Genomic DNA, 22,980 nt, shown 5'->3' with positions numbered 1-22,980 from the left:
GCCTGATGAAGTTCAGGACATCAGGACATGGGGGAAGGAGCAGGGAGAAATCGGCTTCTGGCTTGGGGGTGAGGGTAGGGAAAGAATCGTGGAAGTGGAGAAATTGGCACCATGGCTTTGTGGGGGCTAGGGGGAGAGAGAAAGAAAGGCAAAAATAAAGAGGGAGGCCAGGGGGAGAGAGAAAGAAAGACAGAAATAAAGAGGGGGGTCAGGGGGAGAGAGAAAGAAAGGCAGAAATAAAGAGGGGGACCAGGGGGAGAGAGAAAGAAAGGCAGAAATAAAGAGGGGGGTCAGGGGGAGAGAGAAAGAAAGGCAGAAAGAAAGAGGGGGACCAGGGGGAGAGAGAAAGAAAGGCAGAAATAAAGAGGGGGTCAAGGGGGAGAAATAGAAAGGCAGAAAGAAAGAGGAGGGCCAGGGGGAGAGAGAAAGAAAGGCAGAAAGAAAGAGGGGGACCAGGGGGAGAGAGAAAGAAAGGCAGAAATAAAGAGGGGGTCAAGGGGGAGAAATACAAAGGCAGAAAGAAAGAGGAGGGCCAGGGGGAGAGAGAAATAAAGAGGAGGGCCAGGGGGAGAGAGAAAGAAAGGCAGAAATAAAGAGGGGAGCCAGGGGGAGAGAGAAAGAAAGAGGGGGGGCCAGGAGAAGAAAGAAGAAGGACCAGAAGAAGGACCAGAGACTCATGAAATCACCAGACAAAAAGGTAGGAAAAATGATTTTATTTTCAACTTAGTGATCAAAATGTGTCCATTTTGAGAATTTATATCTGCTATCTATATTTTGCACTATGGCCCCCTTTTACTAAACCGCAATAGCGTTTTTTAGCGCAGGGAGCCTATGAGCATCGAGAGCAGCTTGGGGCATTCAGCGCAGCTCCCTGAGCTAAAAACCGCTATCGCGGTTTAGTAAAAAGAGAGGGGAAATATTTGTCTATTTTTGTATAGTTGTTACTGAGGTGAAATTGCATAAAGTCATCTGCCTTGACCTCTTTGAAAACCCGCGGAATATAAATGATAATTAACATTTTCTCTGTGTACAGTGTGCTTTGTGTTTTTAAAATTTTATTGTTGATAGATCATTTTGACTTGGCCACAAAGGTAAGGGGGAGGGAGGGAAGGGAGCTGCTGAAAGACATCTAGTAATCCTTGCAGGCTTGACTGTGCAGAGAATTATTTTTGTAAAATCATGTTTTGTTATGTGACTGGCATTATCTAGAATTTAATTTCTATGAATGAATAGAATGAAAATGATATAAAATTACTTGCTTGTTTTTATGTGCGTGCGCTGAAGGAAAGTGGAGAGAGAGAGAGTGGGCTGAGGATGCTGAAGGGAAATGGGGAAGAGAGTGGGGATTAGACGCTGATTTATAAATTGACAATTGTACAGAATATTGTTTCTTTTTATACTTTAATATAAACAATTCAAGGCTTGTGTGGATGGAATCAGGTGGTTTGCAGGGATGGGGACCGAGCTTATGGGGATTAGTCCAATAAAATTGTATTTTTTTATTTCTCATTATTTGTTTTATTTTTATTTGTTAATTTGTAAAGTGGTGATTATTATGTATCAGTTTTTTCAAATTTACATCTACTGTCTTTATATTTTGCACTGTATTAGAGAACATGTGTTACTGTTTTTGTGGTGTTGCATTGTATCCAGGGTCTGGTTTCTAGGCGGTTCAGTTTAACTTTTGTCTACATATTTCTATTTTTAGTTTGTGATTATTCCATATTGGGCGAGGGTGTATCTCTGTTCTGTGTGTATGAAAAGAACATAGTTTTCAGTTGGCATTGACTACAGGATCAATTGACTGTGCGGGATCTGGCTTGTTTAGTTTTACAATGTATGTGTTGGTGTTCTAGTGCTCACTGCAGTGTTTAAGATGCTGCCTTTTCCTAGGTACACTCTTGTTGTGCGATATGTGGATTGTTACTAAAAATCATATTTTTCATATAGATGGGGGGGGGTCAAAAAATGATGGGCCCAGGGTGCCACATACCCTAGGTACGCCACTGGTTGAAGTCTTTTGTAAAGACTTTTGAGAGATGCATAAGGGGTCTTTGTGACTACTGTAAAAGTCTCATAGTTTGGACCCTGAAAGCAACTCTTTCATCCCTGCCCCAGAGGATTCATTCTCAGATTTTGAAAGTAAATCAGAGCTAAGCCTTGATACTGAACGGTACCAACCTTGCTAATGGTGTACCTCAGTGGTCTCAAACTCAAACCTTTGCAGGGCCACATTTTGGATTTGTAGGTACTTGAAGGGCCGCAGAAAAAATAGTTAATGTCTTATTAAAGAAATGACAATTTTGCATGAGGTAAAACTCTTTATAGTTTATAAAACTTTCCTTTAACAGTTAAAAGGAAAGATATATAAACTATAAAGAGTTTTACCTCATGCAAAATTGTCATTTCTTTAATAAGACATTAACTATTTTTTCTGCGGCCCTCCAAGTACTCTATTTTTTTTTGCAGCACTCACATTTAAAGTTCAAAATCTTTTCTTTCTCAAAACTGGCACATTTCAATCACTAAATTGAAAATAAAATCATTTTCCTACCTTTGTTTGGTAATTTCATCAGTCTCTGGTTGCACTTTATTCTTCTGACTGTGCATCCAATACGTCTTCCCTTCTTTCAGCCTCCTGTATGCTTCCTCTCCTCCAGACCTCATTCCCTCCCCCAACTTTTTCTTTCTTTCTCTGTCTGTCTTTCTCTGATTCCGTGCCCCATTTTTTTGCTTTGTTTCTGGTTCCCTGTCCCCCCTCCTTCTTTATTCCTTCCTCCGTGCCCCATTTTTTGCTTTTTTGTCTGGCTCCCTGTCCCCACCCCACCTTCTTTCTTTCTTCCTTCCTGCCCTCCCCCATGCCACCGCCGCTGAGGAATAGGCTGCTGCCGCTGCCACTATCAGGAACAGGCAGAGATCTCCCTGCTTCTCTTCTGCACCGGGCCGACCAACTCTCGCCGCCCGATGTCAATTCTAACGTTGGAAAGGACGTTCCGGGCAGCCAGGCAGCGAATGGCTAGCCAGAACATCCTCTTGATGTCAGAATTGACGTCGGGCCGTAAGAATTGGTCGGCCCCGCAGGGAAGAGAACAGTGGACCGCCCCCCCCTTGGTACGCCACTGGAGCAGCAGCGTGTCTGGCCGGCTCGTTCGTTCAAAGCTGCGGGTGGCGGCTCCTTGCGAGATCCGTGCCTGCGTCTGAAGTCTCTCTGATGTTGTGACATCAGAGAGGCTTCCGATGCAGGAGTGGATAGCACAAGGAGCTGCCAACCCGCGGCTTTGAACGAACGAGCCAGCTGCTGCTCTAAAAGGAAGAGAATGATGGCCTCCAGACCGCGGGCCTCAAATAAAACCTGGAGAGCCACATGCGGCCCGTGGGCCGCATGTTTGAGACCGCTGGTGTACCTGGAGTAGGAGTACACAAGTTTTGCAGGGGCTCATTGCACACAGCATTCTCATTTCCGCAGTCACAAAAAGTTTTACAGCATGTCAAAATCACCATCATGGGAAATAAATTGGAGCTGCAGGACTACAGTAGTACTCTAGCACAGAGTTATGCCTGCTTGAGGTAGAAATAAGCATGAGTTTGGGCTCCTGAGGTGAACAGAAGATGTAAACAGCATTTACAAGTAGAGTTTTAGGCCCCATTGGAATACCTACAAAAATACTGTGTTTCTGCAGCAGGATCAAACCAAGCAGAACAGATTAGAGAAATAGGCCATTTTGCTACGGGACAACCTTGGGAGGTTGCTGCGGTGTTTCATTCCTGGATCCATGTTAGCTAAAAACCCCTAGTGATTAAATGGACATTTGTTTTATTTTTTTTTTGTGAGTTTCTGAGCTCTCTCCTGCTCCACTGAAACCTTGTTTCAGTTTTAGAATACAAGTTTAAGTGAAAAAGAAGTTTGAGCTTGAGACAATCGAGTGACTAGAGAAGAGACAAGTTTCCTTTTATTTTGGCTTCTTAATTTCACAAGGCAGTTCCGTTCCGCCTTCCCGTCAAACAATATAAAGAAAATCATCAAGCCTACTCCCCCATCTGATAGATTCAGCTGCCCAGAAAACTTCACATCTGTTACATCAGTAATAAACTTTGTCCAACTCCATCCACACAAGTAAAAAAAAAAAAAAGAAGAAATTACTACTACAGTTGTTCTTCCAGAAAGGAAAGGTGAAGGAGGAATCAACGAAGTAATGAAGAGAAAAATAAAAACTAAATAAAGTACAGAAGCAAGTCAAGGATCTCAAGTACTGAAAAAGAATTCACTAGGGACAGCAGCTGCCCCCTCCAAGAGCCCAGGGATAAACCTAAGTACCAGAGAGTGACACCAGCACAGGGCAAAGTCAATCACAGTACAGACCTTTATTTAAATTTCTACTTGCTAGAGCCGATGTAGCCAGGAAAGTGTTTATCTAACATTACAGTCATATTGCAGCAATGTCGAATGTAAACTTATCCTGCAATACCACTCATGAATCAAGACTTACATATTCTGAGGAGGCAGTTCTATAAAGCAAGCGCTAATATCTATCCACTCATTACCAGACAGACCTGCCCTTCACACGTTTGGGCCCTGAAGGTTAAGCCGCCACCAGAAAACTATTGAGAAGGAAATGAAGAAAGACTTCTCCTAGTACTGAGTGTTGCTCTGTACAATAAGGACAAGCCTGAGACAGAGCTTATATAGATTTATTGGCAGAGCAAAGGGTATTAATGCAGTGGCTAGGCTAAATATCTTTGCTTCTGAGAGTTACTAGTATGCAAAACTTGACTATTTCAGGAGCAAATTGAATCTTAACATTTCTGATAAGCCCCGATTCCATTAAGGAGTCTGGCAGTAACCAGCTCAAGATACAAGTTGATATGTGCACACTACCCGACACCACAAGGCCTCTATAACAGCATATGCACAGTGGTTCCTGATGTACAACATTGATATAATACTCTTATCATTTTCCTCTAACCTGAAGAAAATATTTTTAAAATAATAAGAATACTGCCTCTCCAAATTTAAGTTGAATTCCTCTTTAATTAGAGGGGCCAGTAATAGTGGCCTGGTATGGAGCCTCAACTCAGAGGAGAAAGTGAAACACAAACACTTTATTGGCATGTATAAGTGTGTAGAGCCTGTTTACTTCACAGACTGGATAAAGAAAAGTCTTTTTTTATGTTCATGTAATGTTGCCTCAGCCCTTGTCCTTGACATGGCCCCACAGTCTCAGTGAGCACTAGTCCTCGTCTTCACAATTAACCAAACTTCCCAGCGCCAAAGGATAATGCCCTACCTTGGCAGTCTTCTGTTGCCTTCTGCAAAGGTCATGGAAGTATAGGTGAAAGGTGGCTCCTCCTGCAACCCTGGAACACCCTTGGAGGATCCCTTACTCCTTCCTCAGAGCCTCCCCTTTCTGTTTATCCTGCTCTTTGCCTGAACCCTGCCCGCCTGACTCAGTAGTCTAAGTAACATACTCTTAAAGTGACCTAGTAAGGGAATGCTATTAAAAGGTAATTGGGATTGCTCTATTTTAAGGGCCACACAAATCAATCTTCAGCCCCACCTTTGAGCTGTCTAGTTGCTGATGCTGTATTGGGTAAAATATTGGTTGAATCATTCTAGGACATGAAAAAGAACTTAAGCAGAGCTCTCCCTTCACAGTAATGCTCCCTCTAAGGAGTGGCTGGAAGCGTACAAATTTTTTTTCGTGTGAGCACAAGTTGTAAAAACCAACAATTTTTGGCCCCAATATGAGCAACGTATATAGCACAAAAAACCCACATTGCACATACAGTAATTGATTTAGTTTAGGGCTCCTTTTACAAAGCTGGTAATCGCTCCGACACTCATAGGGATTTAATGGGTGTCAAGAGTGTTAGCCGCACGGCAGCCGCTATCATGGCTTTGCAAAAGGAGAAGTTATTTTTTTAATTTTGTTTGAAAGTAGGGTTATGTCAGTATTTCTGTGAGCGACCATATAAAATGTACAAGCAATTGCTCACATGCTCCACTTAGAAAGAACATAGCTTCACAGCACTCAAGAGTTTGATCTGAAAATATTATACTGTGTTATGAAATCTAAACAAGTAAGATTTTGGATTATAACCTTTGCTCTTTGATGGCACTCATACCATAACCTATAGGAATGAACCATGTTTAAAGTAGGGTAAGTGGGTCAGTAGTAGTGTTTTTCACTACCATACAGAAGGTTCTCAGCAAAATCCCCCAATCAGGTCTTCCATTTTCCAAATAGAAATGCTAAGGAGGCAGCCATCATAGCTCCACTCCCCAACCCCCTGCTATGGGGAAAGACGTTTAATGCTATGGTGTGATGCCTATTGACCATATTCAGGGTCCATGATTTCAGCACTTCAGAAGGAACCTTGATGCACAACCTCAGACCCAGGATCATTACTAGGACTGACCAGTTCTGAAAAAGAAAAACCCATCTGCTGCTGCTCAGTCTCTACGCCTAAACCACCCTCTACTCTACCTACATATAATTACAGTGACAGTGGCAGCACACATGTCAATACCTGCAAGCCTTATCATGGACGAAGAGAGATGGGTTAATAAGTTGCATTCTTCAGTCCCTATTTGGCCACAACCCCAACCTTAGACTGCCAACATACACAAATCATCCTCCAGGTCCTACTTTAGATATGATCCCTCATATGCAATTCATATACACATACTGCAGTGTTTAATGTATTCAAAGAAGCACCATCCACAGCCTCCCTCTCTCAAGGCTGCCAACAATGTAGGTGTAGAGTTGTTTGCAGATGTGTGTTTGGTTGGTATTGGGATTCCAGCTATGGGTCTGTAATTTGAGGGGCTCGAGAGGTCTATGTTTTGGGCTTTGGGGACTGGCTGAAGGGCAATTTGCCCCATTTGGGATGGTAGTTGGCCTTGAGGAAGAAGATTGTTTGTTAGTTATTCTATGAAGGGGTCAGGGGCTTCTGCAATTAGGCAATTGGGGCATTGGTCGAGTATACTGCTGTGGACGTTTTTTCAACATAGTAGTGGTTGTTTGGGGTAAAGGCTGGAAGGTGATCTAGATTTGGTCTGCTGGGATTGGTTCACGAGAGATAGGGGCAGTGATGGTAGCTTTTTTGACTTCCGATTGTCCTTTTGTAGTCTTATTTTAGAAGAAGTTTGCTAAGATTAGGAGTCAATGTCTGATTGACCTAAAACTGGGGGTGAAGTTGTAGTACGGATTAGGTGGAGTAATTGTGATGTCAAAGTATTGCTCTCAATTTGAAGTGTGTATTAGGTTTTCATTGGGCATTTATTTGGTTTTATATCCCGCCCTACCAGGAGAGGTCATAACGGGTGTTATTTTTCTATCATGCTTTTGGTTGTAAACCACTTTGATGCCCCGTTGCAATATGGTGGCACGGTATTTGTTTTAATAAAATAAAAATGAACTAGTTAGTGTTTAGTCAAATTATATTCAATGCCTGGCCATTGATTATTGGGATACGGAGGTTATAAGGAGAATATTAAATGCAGTTATCTGCATAGTTAACCAGACAAAATTAGAACTGCTATTTACACATTCCTACTTGCCTGGTTAGCTATTCAGCACTGGTACTGAATATCAATAGTGCCTGCATAACTTCTAGGACTTCCCAAACTCCATCCCAGGAGTGGTAGTCAGAGCCAATATTCAGTAACACCACCCAGTTAAGTGCTGCCTAATATCAGCAGCCAGCAGGATGGTTTACGTGAGCAGGATCCACTCTTGCCTTCTTAACAACATTGAATATTGTGACCCGGGAAGACCTGGACTTGAGTAGCCCCAGCCCTGACCTGGGTCAACCAAGCCTCAGCCAAGCAGTTGAACGAGGCATGGAGGGGTAGAGGGGTGTCTGCATCAAAATTAAAAGGTCCAGTACAGGTGTTTAAGGTGAATTTTAAGATGACTTTATTTTCTGGTCTTATATTGTACAATTCCACAACATACAAAACAAAAACTCTCATTGGTGGCTAAAGTTCGAGAAAAACACAAAAATAACTTTTCAATTTCAAATCCTGGAACCTGCAACCTGCTTGCACTATTTGGACGGGTTCCCCACAGTTCTCTTGCAATTATGAAAATTCAGAAGCAGTAATTCTTAACTCTTCTGTTACCCTTAATTACATCAGAAGCAGTAATTCCTGATCCTTCTGGTATCCTTAATTCAATCAGAGGCAGTAATCTAACTCTTCTGGTATTCCTAGTTTTGTGAGGCAACACCACCTTATCAGAAACAGCATTTTTACTTTCCCCAAACTTTACTCTGTAATCATGCTCTCAAATAATCATGACTCCTCAGGTTCCATTTCAACATCATTTGTAAGAATTTCTTCTGGCATTTTTGTATCAAATTCATTATTACCTTCAGAAGAATGATTAGAAGTTTCAGTCCTGAGATTTATTCCTTGCGGGGAATGCTGTGTTCTGTCCTCTGAATCCTGGCTGGCTGGCATAGGTCTACCTCCCTCCAAGGATTCAGGTATCCTGTAAGTTTGTGGCTCCCTTGGCCTAGAGAACACACCCTTTTCCCCTCACAACACGTGTGGTTCTCTGGCGCTTTGCTAATGAGCCTGGATAGCTTCCCTGCTCATTAACCCTGCTCCCAGCAGAGCTGTTTGCAGGAGCTAATCCCTTTGTGGGTTTTGCTATCACCTGCCTGGTGCATGCTGGTACCTGTAGTTCTCTGCCTTTAGCATTTCCTACACTAGAATCAGGCATGTATAATCGGGTCACTTTTAGGTTACCTTTCAAGTTTATATACCGCCTGTCAAGGTTATCTAAGCGGTTTTTACAATCAGGTACTCAAGCATTTTGCCTATCTGTCCTGGTGGGCTCACAATTTATCTAACGTACCTGGGGATAAATTCTGCAGGGCAGTTTCCCTAACCTGCCTGCTTCTAGGGATAGTTTTAGAGCACTGCAGGGACTCTTCCTGTCACAATATCTACCCTAATTGTACTGCATTATCTCAATTTTGGAACCTAGGACAATACCAAGTAGACTTTACAGTCTATGACCCACAAATATCAAAGAGACAAGTTAATTTAATCATGTATTTTTAATGGGTATAGCTAATGGGCGGACTGGATGGACCGTTCAGGTCTTTATCTGCCATAAGAACATAAGATTTGCCACTGCTGGGTCAAACCAGTGGTCCATCGTGCTCATCAGTCTGCTCACACGGCGGCCCTTAGGTCAAAGACCAGTTCCCTATTTGAGTCTAGCCTTACCTGCGTATGTTCTGGTCCAGCAGGAACCTATCCAACCTTTTCTTGAATCCCTGAAGGGTACTTTCTCCTATAACAGCCTCTGGAAGAGCGTTCCAGATTTCTACCACTCTCTGGGGGAAGAAGAACTTACATTTGTATGGAATTTATCCCCTTTTAACTTTAGCGAGTGCCCTCTCGTTCTCTTCACCTCGGAGGGGGTGAGCAATCTCTCTCTCTCTACTAAGTCAATTCCCTTCAATATTTTGAATGTTCCAATCATGTCCCCTCTAAGTCTCCTCTTTTCAAGGGAGAAGAGGCCAAGTTTCTCTAGCTTCTCATTGTACAGCAACTCCTCCAGTCCCATAACCAATTTTATCGCTGCTCTCTGGACCCTTTCGAGTAGTACTATGTCCTTTTTCATGTACGGCGACCAGTTACTATGAGGGGATGCTGAAAAGTTCTCAGCCCCATCAACCAACTTCCTAAATTCTGAGCATTATTTTGACACTGTAGCTGAACAAAGAGTGTTGTTTTATTTCGTTAAGTGCCAATATGCAGAAATGAAATTCTATGGTTTGACATTGCTTCCGATCATTGATTGAACCATATCCACTACTTATGGAATTGCACTGGCTACCAGTCAAAAGCAGGGTTCAGTTCAAAATTGCATGGGTGGTCCATAAAGCCATATATGGAGAATCGGTATGGTATATCCACGCCATTCTCTTCGTGGTTGGGCTGAGAACTTTTCAGCACCCCCTCATAGTGCATTAATTAGAATTATTGTATAGTACTGTCATATTAGTTTTATGTCCACAACATTCAAAGCCCAGCCTTTGTAAATAGGTAGCAAAGATTGAATGTAAGAGGTAACCGGAATTAAACCTTGATGACAACAGATGCTGTACATTAAATTAAACTAAAATAGGTCCTGGTATTACAAAAGCTGAAGAATATGGATCTGGTATTTTTTTCCTGTCTGTCCTGTTCCCACACTTGCATTATTTTCAGTATTCTGGATAAATATATAGTCTGTCTTAACAATTACATTCCCTTTTTCAGGTTTCAAAAGCTTTGTAGTTAGTAATCAAAGATAAGGGTTCCGTCTCAACCCTGCACTATTGTTCCATTATATTCCATTGTCACTACAGTGACTGGATGATTTTCTTCTGATGTCAACTAACAGGAAGTGGGAGGCTGTTAAAATTGTTTCAGGTTTTAAATGGGTATGGCCCAAAATATTTTTATAGCCCTGATGAAAGAAAATAAAGTTGGGAAGAAATGTATCTTGTTGCTGGCTTTCTTCTGAACCACCTTCTTTTTGGTATTGGAGGAATCGCCTTCATGAACTGCTGGGTTGGGAGGCCCGGTTGGCCTGTTCTTCTCGACACCGGAGCAGAGACTTTGTTCACACTTGGACTCCGTATTTGAACATTTTGACTCCTGAGAGTCGTAGCCATGTTTTGAATAGACTGCACCTTTGATTCTGTGCTTCTCAGTGTCTTTGCTGATCCCTGCCTCTGAGTTTCTGTATCTGTGGGGGGATGGGACGAGAGGGCGGGGGGTTGGGGCTTCTTTGCTGTGGGGTGGGGTGGGGGTGAGGTGGGTCCGGGGAGGGCATAAGAGTCCAGCCCTCCGCGGTTGTTTGATGAAAATGTAAACCATAGTTATTCTTGCTGTTGTATTTCCTTCTGCTTAATAAAATAGATTTGAACATAAAATGCAAACTTACTTCTGATAGAATTAGAGTAACATAGTAAAATGACAGCAGATAAAGACCTGAATGGTCCATCCAGTCTGCCCAACATTCACACTCAATTCATGTTTAAATTGTCTTTTATGAGCAATAGGCCATATAAGTTCACCCAGTACTATTTTTAGGTTCCCACTGCTGGATTTGCCTTTGAAGTCCACTCTAGCCTTTCCTAACCATTCTGTCACTGGAGCTTCTGTAAAGCTCTCCCAAGCTCATCCTAAATCAAATCACCATATACAGGACACCCAGTATCAGCCTTAGTTTGTTTTATACCATTCATTTTCTAATTAGAGATCTTCTGTGGTCGTCCCTCACTTTTTAAAATTCCGTCACTACCACCTCCCTCGGGAGGGCATTCACCACCCCCCCTCCTTGAAAAAGAATTTCCTAATATTACTCATAAGTCTGCCACCTCGCAACCTCAATTCATGCCCTCTAGTTTTACCATTTTCCTTTCTCTGGAAAAGATTTGTTTCTACATTAATACCTTTCAAGTATTTAAATGTCTGTAGCATATCTCCCCTTTCCCTCCTCTCCTCCGGAGTATACATATTCAGGTCTTCCAATCTCTCCTTGTATGTTTTTTGGACCACTTCAAGTTTTTTTTACATTCTTAGCCAGATACAGCCTCCAAAACTGAATACAATATTCCAGTTGGGACCTCATTAATGCCTTTTTTACAGTGTTCCCTCTAAGGTGAGCGCATGAGCGATTGCTCACTATTTTCAGTGGCGTCGCTCATGCGCTTTCTCCTGTCGCTCACTCGAGAGCGAGGTGAGAGGAAGCGGCGGCAGCCTGTATTTTAAAGTTGAAATATGCAGCGGCGGCTCCTCTCAAGATCCCTGACTGCATCGGACTTCCGACGCAGGTGGGGATTCGTGAGAGGAGCCGCTGCCATGTCTTCAGTGTCATACGGGGAGGGGGGGGCGGTCCGCCCTGGCTGTGCACCCGCCCTAAGGCTGCAGTCGGAGAGGAAGTTCGGACCAGCCAATTGCTGCCTGGCTGGGCGGAACTTCCTCTCCGACAGCAGAATTGACGTCGGGGGAAGCAAAGAGAGCTTGGGACAGTCGCGGCAGTGGCTTTGGGGCCTGTTTCCCCCGATGGTGACAGCAGTAGCTTTGTGGAGGGTAGGGAGAAAGAAAGGGGGCAGGCAGGGAGACAGAAGGGAAACAGAAAAAAAGAAAGGGGGCATCAAGAGAGAAAAAAAAAAGAAAGGGCAGGGAGAGAGGAAGAAAAAGTTGGGGGAGGGAATGAGGTCTGGAGGAGAGGAAGCATACAGGCTGAAAGAAGGGAAGAAAGATTGGATGCACAGTCAGAAGATGAAAGTGCAACCAGAGACTCATGAAATCACCAGACAAGGTAGGAAAAATGATTTTATTTTAAATTTAGTGATCAAAATGTGTCTGAATTTATATATGCTGTCTATATTTTGCACTATAGCCCCCTTTTACTAAACCGCAATAGTGTTTTTTAGCGCAGGGAGCCTATGAGCGTCGAGAGCAGCGCTGGGCATTTAGCACAGTTCCCTGCACTAAAAACTGCTATTGCAGTTTAATAAAAAGGGAGGGGGGTATATTTGTCTATTTTTGTATGGTTGTTACTGAGATGACAATGCATAGAGTCATCTGCCTTAACCTCTTTGAAAAAAACCCAGAATAGGAATGATAATTAACATTTTCTCAGCGTATAGTGTGCTTTGTGTTTTTTAATTTTATTGTTGGTAGATCATTTTGACTTGGTCATTTTAAAGTAGCTCACAAGCCCAAAACGTTTGGGCACCCCTGAGCTAGAACATTGAAGCTGTGTATTTCTATTTTATCCCCCCTTTTACAAAACTGTGGAGCGTTTTTTAGCACCAGCCGTGGTGGTAGCAGCTCTGATGCTCAGAATTCTATGAGCGTCAGGGCTGTTACCACCGTGGCTAAAATCCACACTACAGTTTGTGATGACATATTCCATACTAGGCAAAGGTGTTTTCTGTGTTCTGTGTGTTCGAAAGACATGGTTTTCTGTTAGGATTGACGGTGTAGGATTGATCTGTGCTGGTCTGGCTTGTTTAGTTTTACAATGGGTGTATTGATGTACTGCTCACTGCAATATGTAAGATGCTGCCTTTTCCTAGGTACTCATGTGTGACGTGTGGTTTGTTACTAAAAATCATGTTTTTCTTACAGATGGGGAGGGGTGCCAAAAAATGATGGGCCCCGGGTGTTACGCACTGTATGTAAAGATACCAGAAAGCTGGCATAGCAAAAATTTTAAGTAAATTGTTATTCTTCTAAGTTTTGAGTATTTAACCCTCCCACAATCACACGGGCACTCGTTTCAAGTTTATTGAGATTTTGATTTAAACGCAATATCAAATATTTTCAATGCGTATAACAAAAATAAATTTGGGGAAATAAATAAAACCATTTGAACAATAAACATACAAACATATCCATAGATGATTAAAAATACATAAGGAGTACAAGGATAAACCATATTTGTTTAAAAATGCGTCCTCCGCGCCTGCTCATAAATTTGTGGCGCATGCATATTTTTTTTTGCACACACCTCATCAATCCTTAGAGGGAACATTGATCAACACCTCCTCCTTTTTCTGCTGGTTATAAGAAGAATCCTTCTGGCTACAGTCACCGCTTTGTTGCACTGTTTCATTGCTTTCAGATCCTCAGACACTATCACCCCAAGGTCCCTCTCCCCATCTGTGCATATCAGCTTCTCACCTCTCAGCACATACAGTTTCCTTGGATTTCTACTTCCCAAATGCATCATTCTGCACTTTTTAGCATTGAATTTTAGTTGCCAAACATTAGAACACTCTAACTTTTACAGATGCTTTTTCATGTTTTCCACTCCCTCCGGGGTGTCCACTCTGTTACAAATCTTGGTATCATCCACAAAAAGGAAAACCTTACCTTTTAACCTTTCAGCAATATTGCTCACAAATATATTGAACAGAATTGGACCTGTGGTCACGCGATGCACTTGACCTAGGCAGACGAGCTTGGACACCTCTCCAGACACCGGTAATCATGTATCAGCATTTTTACCACTCTACAACTGTTTCGAGTACCTGAAAATAGCTTCCTCTGATCGGGCATTTGGTGGGCTACATGCTCGTACCAATTTTTGGTCAGTCTCTGAGGTATGCCAGCTCATACCTCAAAGCTTGCTAAGCTCCCGAGAGGCCTTTCCACCCCTACAAACATGGCGGCCCAGACACCTCCTGCCCGAGCGCTGGATAGCCCGAAGATTACACTGCAGGCTGAGGTGACAGAGGAGCTTAAAAAACACCTAACCGCTTTCCTCGATGATAAGCTTACTTGGCTCCAGATGCCTGTGGATGGCATCAAGGACACCATGGAAAGGCAGGATGCTCCAGCATGTGGAGGAGCAGGTGTCTGCACATGAGGACCACGCAGTGGAGCTGGTGGCTAGTATTCAGACACTAGAAGAGAAATGTCAGCAGCTGGAAGATCGAGCTGAGTATCTTGAAAATCGTAGCCGCCACAACATTAGGCTGATTGGGTTGCCTGAATCCCTCACTGATAAAGATCTAGGGGCGCTTGTTTCTACCAGGCTGCCCAAGGAGCTGGGCATGGACACTGGAGGTGCTCCTTTGCTAGTTGAACGGGTGCACAGAGAGAGAGAGAGAGAGAGACAGCCAAGACCCATTACAGCCCATTACAAGGGAACTATCTCCTATGAGGGCCAGCGACTCCTGGTGTTCCAGGACTATTATGTTCGGGTTTCAAAGCAGCAACACTCAATGACGCCATATTGCACGCAACTACACCAGCAACAAATCAGATTTGCTTTGCAGTATTCTGCAAAGATCTGGGTGCACCACGAGAATTGGGCGCTCTACTATAACACCCCGGCGGAGATTCACACCTTCTTGGAGGGCCTGCCTGGGTGATTGAAGGGAGTTACTCATCGCCTGGGCGCCTGACTCCTGGGGAGTGGACTGGATGCTGGCCATCTGCCCAGGTCCCCATGTGGGGCATGGTGCAGTAATCACCCCTTTAACGGCGACTCTGGATGTGGATCCCCGGATTGCCTTGGCCTTGATCCTACTACTTGAAGACTGGAGATATATTTTTATTTCCATTTTTCTCTTTTCCTGTTTTTCTATTGGTCTTCCCGCCTTTTCTGTTATATGAATTTTAGCAAGGCCAAGATGGAGGCTTCCCTGATGTCGAGAATGGCCTTGGAGGACTTAGCCTGGACATGCATTTTGATGCGGCTGGGGAGCCTGAGGTTCCTGGGGGGTGGCTCTTGTCTTATTCTATGAGAGACATGGCCATGCACAGCCTTTGGGTTTTGTTGTTATTTACTTTTTGTACATCAGATTATATGGGCCTGGGCGGCGGGATTGTTTATTGTGCCGAGCACATACGTGATGGATCTTTGCAGGGTTGATGTACTGGGGTCTGCCTTTTAACTTTTCTTTCCTACTACTTTATTTCTTTTTATGTTTTTGCTTTCTGGCATGTTTTTCCATGGTCACTGTTTAGGGCTTTGGGTATGTTATGATGTGATGGTTGGTCTGGGTAGGCTTCTGGTTCTGACACTTGAGAGCAGGAGGTAGGGGCCCAGGCCAATGGGGGTGTGTGTAGAGGAGAGCTGGGGGTTGGGCTGGGGGTGGCCTGGTTAGCTTCTTATGTTCAGGACCCTCATTGTTTTTGGGTGAATCAGGGGCTAATCATTTTCAAGACTTACTGTAGCTTCTTTGAGTGGAGGACAGTTAGGGTTTACGCTTTAGGGCTTATTTTGTAGTTAGGTGGTTTTACATCCTGTTTTCTTATGGGGAGGGCGGGGAGTCAGGCGGTTCGAGTGCATGAAGTTTAGAGTGGGCTGGAGGAGATGGGAGTCCGAGGGTGTGCTTCCAGGGAGGGGGGTGGGAGGTTTTATAGGCTGGAGTTTGTGTGTGATGTGGCTGTGGTTGAGTGTCAGGTTGTGTGCAGGTGGGCAGTTTGAGGGGGAGGGGGAGGAAGGGCATCATGACAGAAGGGAGACTGGAGGGACTGGAGGGCACATGGCTGACCCTATGTTGTGGCTTTCTGGCGATGAACCTAGCTTGGGAGTCTGTTCTCCAGTATGTATTATTTTGACCACCCTTTGGATATTTTGGTGGCTGTTCTTGCTTAGCAGGTATGGTTAATTTGCACGTGGCCACCTTTAATGTGGATGGCATTCACTCTCTAGTAAAACTTAAGAAAATACTCACCTGGCTTAAGCAGCATCAGATTGACATAGCATATCTTCAGGAAACCCATCTCACTGCATCCGAACATGAGAAGCTGCTTAGAGACTGGATGGGCGATGTGGGCTATTCTGCCTATAATAGCAGGCAGCGGGGGTTGCAATTCTCATACATAAACAGCTGCCACTGCATATCCATAAGATCATGCAGGACAAAGAGGGTCGCTATGTCCTCTTATTAGGGGAATTGTGGGGATTCCAGTTCCTCTTCTGTAATCTTTATGCTCCTAATATAACCACAAATTCTACTCGGGGCAGCTGGGTTTGATAACACAATATCCTACCTATCAGTTGATCGTTGGGGGGGGGGATTTTAATATTACTGCTGACCGCAGTCTGGATTGTTCTCCTGCCAAGCCGCGGTCTTGTAATCATGATCAGAAGGGAGTGAATTTCCTGTGTAGGCACGTGAAGAACTCTTCATCAGTTTGACAGGGAGTTCATGTTTTACTCTAATCCCCATAAATTGTATACTCGCTTAGATTACCTTCTGGTGTCGCACACTCTTTTTCTCAGGTGGACAAGGTCACTATTGAAGAAACACCGTTATCAGACCATTCCGTTGTAGTTCTTACTATGGGAGTTACAGATCAGAGAGGGGAGCGATCCTGGAGGTTCTCCCCCAGCCTTTTACTATGATAGGGACTTCCATACTTACCTGAGAGCCAGGTGTCTTGATTATGACTCTCATAATCACACCCCGGATGTGGATCCTGCAATTTTTTGGGAAGCTTCTAAGGCAGTCCTGCATGGAGGCCTGGAGGTTGGGAAAAAGAGAAGCGGCTTTTGGGGGGCGGGGCTGGAGGCAGAATGAGATGGGGCTGGAGGCGGGGTGGGGTGGGTTGGGGCAGAACAGGGCGGGGCAGGGGTAGAATGGGGTGGGGCTATGCCTCCAGGTTTATTCTTTAAATTTGATAACCCTACTCATTTATATGCATTAGGACAAGCCTCAATAAATCCCAGGTGCCATGGTACCTGGAAATTGTACCCTGGCACCTAGGATTTTGTGTCCTTATGTATTTTTTTTTATTTTGTATGTTCTTCCATCACCACCATAAAAGCAGACCTTCCTTTGCACCGTCATCTCAGTTCAAATTTTAGCCTTGAAGTGTAAAACTCTCTATTACCCTCTCTGTCTTAAAACTTTGTGAGATTTGGGATCATGTGATCAGGTTGAGTTCCTGTACTGCATGGCTCAAACTTGACCTGAGTGACACTGATCAAAGGTTGACCTGTTTTGGTGGCAACAAAGCAGCACAAGAACAGGAAAATATAATCAGGGGAGGATTACTCTGTCTCATGCCTCCATGGGCCAGGAGTTGCTGAGAGTCTCAGGACTTGCTGTGCAGCCACTGTTAGGGTTTACGCTGTGCACCCACGAAGAAGAGAATGGCACACATCCTTGCATTGTGGAAAGCTGCAAACTATGCGAGCATATTTCAAAAGTTCCCACGGTCATTCATATGGGAAAAAACATTCAACATAAGGGGATTCTTCACATGTTCATCTTCTAATGCAAAAACTGATAACTTACACAGATATCATATTAAACATTGCAATACCAACCAGAATGTCACCTCTGTCAGACAACACTTTGGAAAATTGACCACTGCACCAATGATTTTATGGCGAGAATACTAAAAAGAAATTTTAAGACAACCCAAAAACATAAGACCTTTGAAATTAAAATAATGAAATATTTTGACACCTACCAGATAGGACTTAGCAAAGATCTGGGTGTTCTTTCACACTATAAAGAAATTTAAAACTGCTTTTATCACCTATCTGCCTCCTGCTTACCCACGCACCTCTCCCTCTTCCTGTGAAACTATCACTGAAATGCTGTCATGTTTTCCTTATACAGTATATACTGATCTTTGTCAACATTTGCTTATTGCCGATCTGAAAAAGAAGGGTTACCTTTGAAAAGCTCATCATAAAATGCATTGAGTTAGTCCAATTAAAAAGGTATTACCTTATTTCCTTTGGTTTTTGTTTTATTTTCTTTGTATTACCTTCAAAAAAGAAAAAAAATTGAAAAAAGAAAAAGAAATGGTAGAAAAAAAAGAGAGAAAGACAGAAACAAACTGGCAGAGAAAGAAAGATGGAAAATGAAAAGAAAATGGAAAGATTAGATGGAACAGTCTAAAGCACAAAAAATGAAGGAAATGGGGAGAAGTCCATAAGCCAATATTAAGATGGATTTCCCACTATGTTTTCTAGGATAAGCAGCATAAATTCTGCTTTACCCTTTAGGTAAATTGCCAGGTACTTGTGACCTGGATTGGCCACTGTTAGAAACAGGATACTGGGCTTTATGTCCCAGTATGGCAAGGCTTACTGTATGTTCTTATGAAGAAAATAAACTGAAAAAAGTGAGGGGAAAGATCACACAAGGCAGATACAAGAAATGAGGGAAGCCCTGCTCCTCCTGGAACCTGTCCACTAAAGGGAGAGTCCTTAACTAGGGATGTTGAAACTACAGGATTGAGAGAGGGAGACTATGAGGACAGAAGGAATGAGAGGGAGTGAACTGTAACAGGACGATACTGGGTGAGGAAGGTGGGGGATGAGAAAGTGAAAGATACCGTCTAGTTTCTAGGCGGTTTACAGTATATCCGCATACATAATGCCTAAAAACAATACAATAAAAAGACAAATCTCAACATTTAAGTTCACAGTTAATCCTCAATCAGGACAAATCTGACCTTATAAAATAGCATTAACAAACAGTTGCGTTTTGAGGAGTTTTCTAAAAGATCTTCTATCAGCATATTTTCTTAACTGCCCTACCAGCACATTCCATAAATTCACCCCAGCATAATAAAAGGTCTTTCCACAAGTTTCAACATATTTCGGATTAGTATTGGCCTTTAACAAAACAACAATCTGTTAGGCTAGTACCCCTAAGCGGTTTACAAAACGACTTTCATATTAAGTTAAAAATAATATACTCATAGCACAAACTTGACAAGACAAAATGACAGCATTGTGCGGGAGTCTACAGGACATAGAAACATGAAGGCAGATAAAGGCCAAATGGCCCATTCAGTCTGCCCATCCACAGCAGCCACTCTCTTCCCCTCTCTTTAATTATAATAAATATAACTTTATTTTTATATACCGCCGACACCCAAAAAGTTCTAAGCAGTTCACAGAATAAAGAGGACTGGACATTCCAGTGATGATACAAAGCACACAGAAAAGCAGTACAATATTTCAATTGTGAAAAATACAATAAGAAACTATGACAGTCATCAATCAAGTAACGATTTTTATAAACAAATAGGTCTTAACCAATTTTCTAAAGGTGCAATAAGATGCAGATTGTTGAATCAGGTCGTCTAGCCATACGTGAACTTTACCTGCTTGATAAGCCAAAGATTGATCAAAATACTTTTTATAATGGCAGTTTTTGGGATTAGGAAAAGTAAATAAACCAGTACGCCCAGTAGGCCTAGTTGAACAGTACCGTTCAAAATGAGAGAGGAGATATAGTGGAGCTAATCCAAATAACATCTTATAGCAAATACAAGCAAATTTGAAAAGTACTCTTGCTTCCATTGGCAACCAGTGCAGCTGACGGTAGTAAGGGCTGACATATTCCTGTTTTTTTAATCCGAAAATTAAACGAACCGCTGTATTTTGGATTAACCTTAATCTTCCTAAAATGGATTTATAAGCTCCCAAATAGATTATATTGCAATAGTCAAGAATAGATCAAATTAATGCTTGAATTAGTATTCTGAAAGAAGTTGGGTCAAAGTATTTTTTGATGGAACGCAACTTCCATAATGCAAAGAAACATTTATTTACAGGCATATCAGTATGCTCCCCCAGGGTTAAATGGCGGTCGAGTATGACTGCTAAAATTTTAAGAGCCGAGGCTTTTGGATATTCTTGTCCTCTTAAACAGTTTTATCCATAATTTTATCGTTGGGACTAGCGAACACAGTCTTTGTCTCCACCACTTCTAACAGGAGACTATTCCACGCATTTACCACTCTACCTGCTGGATATTTCCTCACAGTGTCAGAGCCACCTTAATATATGTAACTCCTCAATAGGGGAAGTGACACAGGAGGGAGGAAGGAAGGTGTTGATGCCCCTGTACAGGTCGTTGGTGAGGCCCCACTTGGAGTATTGTGTTCAGTTCAGTGTATCTGGCGAAGGACATAAGAAGACTTGAAACGGTCCAGAGGAGGGCGATAAAAATGATAGGAGGTTTGCGCCAGAAGATGTATGAGGAGAGACTGGAAGCCCTGAATATGTATAGCCTAGAGGAAAGGAGGGACAGGGGAGATATGATTCAGACGTTCAAATACTTGAAAGGTATTAACATAGAACAAAATCTTTTCCAGAGAAAGGAAAATGGTAAAACCAGAGGACATTATTTGAGGTTGAGGGGTGGTAGATTCAAGAGCAATATAAGGAAATTCTACTTTACGGAAAGGGTGGTGAATGCCTGGAATGCGCTCCCGAGAGAGGTGGTGGAGATGAAAATGGTGACGGAGTTTAAAAAAGCATGGGATGAACACACAGGATCTAGAATCAGAAAATAATAGTAAATATTGAAGAACTAAGGCCAGTAGTGGGCAGACTTGCATGGTCTGTGTTTGTATATGGCCGTTTGGTGGATGATGGGCTGGTGAGGGCTTCAATGACTGGAAGTGTGTAGATGGATTGGAGTGAGCTTTGACGGAGACTTAAGTAGTTGGAACTTAAGAACAGTACCAGGCAGATTCTTGCCCAGAAATAGCTAAGAAGGAAAAAAAATTTTAATTGAATCAGGTTGGGCAGACTAGATGGGCCATTCGGGTATTTATCTGCCGCCATCTACTATATTACTATGAGGAGTCAGGGAAGCAGCTGCCAGGAAGTATAAGAGGCAGGGCCAGAGCTGGGTTAAGGAGGCCCAGGGGAGAAGAAGTGGCCCCAGTATACTCCTTGACTACAACTTCTGAGGTAAACCAATTTCTTTGTGTTGACCACAGATAAACCCTGTTTTGAGAGTTGGCTAGGACCAGACCTTTCTCCTGATTTGAGGAAGACTTTTGCAAACTGCATTTGGGGCATGGCAGTCATAAGCCACAAGCTCATCTCAGGACATTTGCTTATTGAACGAAGAGACTGTTCCTTGTGTGCCTGGCCCTTTGAAGTAACAGGACTTGAAAGGGGGGGGGGGGGTTGAGTTAATAAAGTTTTCTTTACTATCTGTGGCTGTGTCTAGCTATGTGTGCACAAACCCAAACCCTGCTCGTCTTGTTCAAACATTAACAATGCTAGGGAGACAATATTTTCTGACCCCTAACATAACAGCACCAATCTATTCTAGGTGATAACTCAAGAGAATTCCTGCACAAAAAAATTGTGTCTTTAACAGTTTTTAAAGCTTGAACCACTCAAATACAAGCTTAAGTAGACTGGTAATGCATGCCTCAGTGCTTGACCTGCCACAGAAAAGGCATAATGTACATTAGACTGTCCTCCCACATCCCGCAACATAGAATTTTCCAATCTCTGACTGTCTTGGACAGTTGACAACTTGACATGCTTATTACCATACGCCATACAATGTATGAGTGACAACCTGTGTCTGAAAATTGGCAAGTATCCAGCGTAATTGATTCAGAATTGGAGAAATATAGCATATAATGTGTTTTACTCTTTGGGATCTTGCCAAGTACTTGTGACCTGGGTTGGCCACTATTGGAAACAGGATATTGGGCTTGAATGGACCTGCAGTGTTATCCCAGGATGGCAGCTCTTATTAAATGTGTTCAAAGCAAGAAACACCCACTGGGAAGAAAAAGAAAATGAGGAAGAGTGGGGGGCTGAAAGGGAGGGGGTGAAAGGAAGAGCAGGATGGTAAGAGTGATAAAAGAAAAGAGATTAGTGGAGAATGTATGCCTAGGGTTGTCAGATTTTACAAACGGAAAATCCGGACCCCTTAGTCCTGCCCTCAGACCCTCCCAGTTCTGCCCATCCCCGCCCTGTAACACCCTAAGCCCACACCCAGTCCCTTCCTAGCCCCCCCTCACCCCCCCTGCTGCCTGCTCTTGTAGGGCAGGGAGGAAGTCCGCACATGTATGGACTTCCTCCCTGCCCGACGCAATTTAGGAGTCTTTTCAAAACCCGGAAAAAGGGCCAGGTTTGAAAAGCTGTCCAGACCCCTGGACATGTCCTCAAAAGGAGGACATGTCCAGGGAAATCCGGACGTCTGATAACCCTATGCATGCCACAACTGATAACTAAACCAAAGAAAGAAAAATTCTCTGGCATACTGTTCCCTCTAAGCCAATGGTTCTCAACCTGTGGGTCACGTCCCCTTTGGGGGTCGAACGACCCTTTCACAGGGGTCGACTAAGACCTTCGGAAAACACATATTTCCGATGGTCTTAGGCAGTGTTCTTTAACCGCGGGTCCGTGGACCGGTGCCGGTCCGCAGAAATTTTCTGCTGGTCTGCAGGGCTGACACATCCCTCGGGCCCAAGACAGCGTTCTTCAGCCACCAGTCCACAGTGGGATCAACGTGGCGTCTTCAGGCTGGTTCCAAGAGTACTGCAGTGTACAAAGCCTTGGAAAAAGGCTCCTACACGTGGCCTGCGCCTGAACCAGAAGCCTTCTCTCTGACGTCGCAACGTCAGAGGGAAGGCTTCCAGATGAGGCGCTGGACGCGTGTCGGGAGCCGCAGCCCACAGCTTTGTGCAATGCAGCACTCAGGGAGCCAGCC

The 22,980-nt window shown here is 43.4% G+C and overlaps 1 protein-coding gene across 5 annotated transcripts in view; it reads right to left on the bottom strand.

Moving 5' to 3' along the window:
* CPNE4 (copine 4) overlaps positions 1-22,980 on the bottom strand; it is an 879,187-nt gene that overhangs the window by 686,977 nt on the left and 169,230 nt on the right. Inside the window, exon 1 of one of the 5 annotated variants that reach the window (XM_033929999.1) lies at positions 8,374-8,517. The exons of the other annotated variants lie outside the window; for them this stretch is intronic. The gene's annotated coding sequence lies outside the window, so the exon portion shown is untranslated. Of the gene's footprint in view, positions 1-8,373; positions 8,518-22,980 lie in introns of those variants that run through there. 5 annotated transcript variants of the gene reach the window in all.

This window comes from Geotrypetes seraphini, chromosome 2 (assembly GCF_902459505.1).
Source record: "Geotrypetes seraphini chromosome 2, aGeoSer1.1, whole genome shotgun sequence".
Classification (NCBI taxonomy): domain Eukaryota; kingdom Metazoa; phylum Chordata; class Amphibia; order Gymnophiona; family Dermophiidae; genus Geotrypetes; species Geotrypetes seraphini.
Note: the sequence above shows the minus strand (reverse complement) of the source record. Positions and strands in the feature narration are given on the sequence as shown.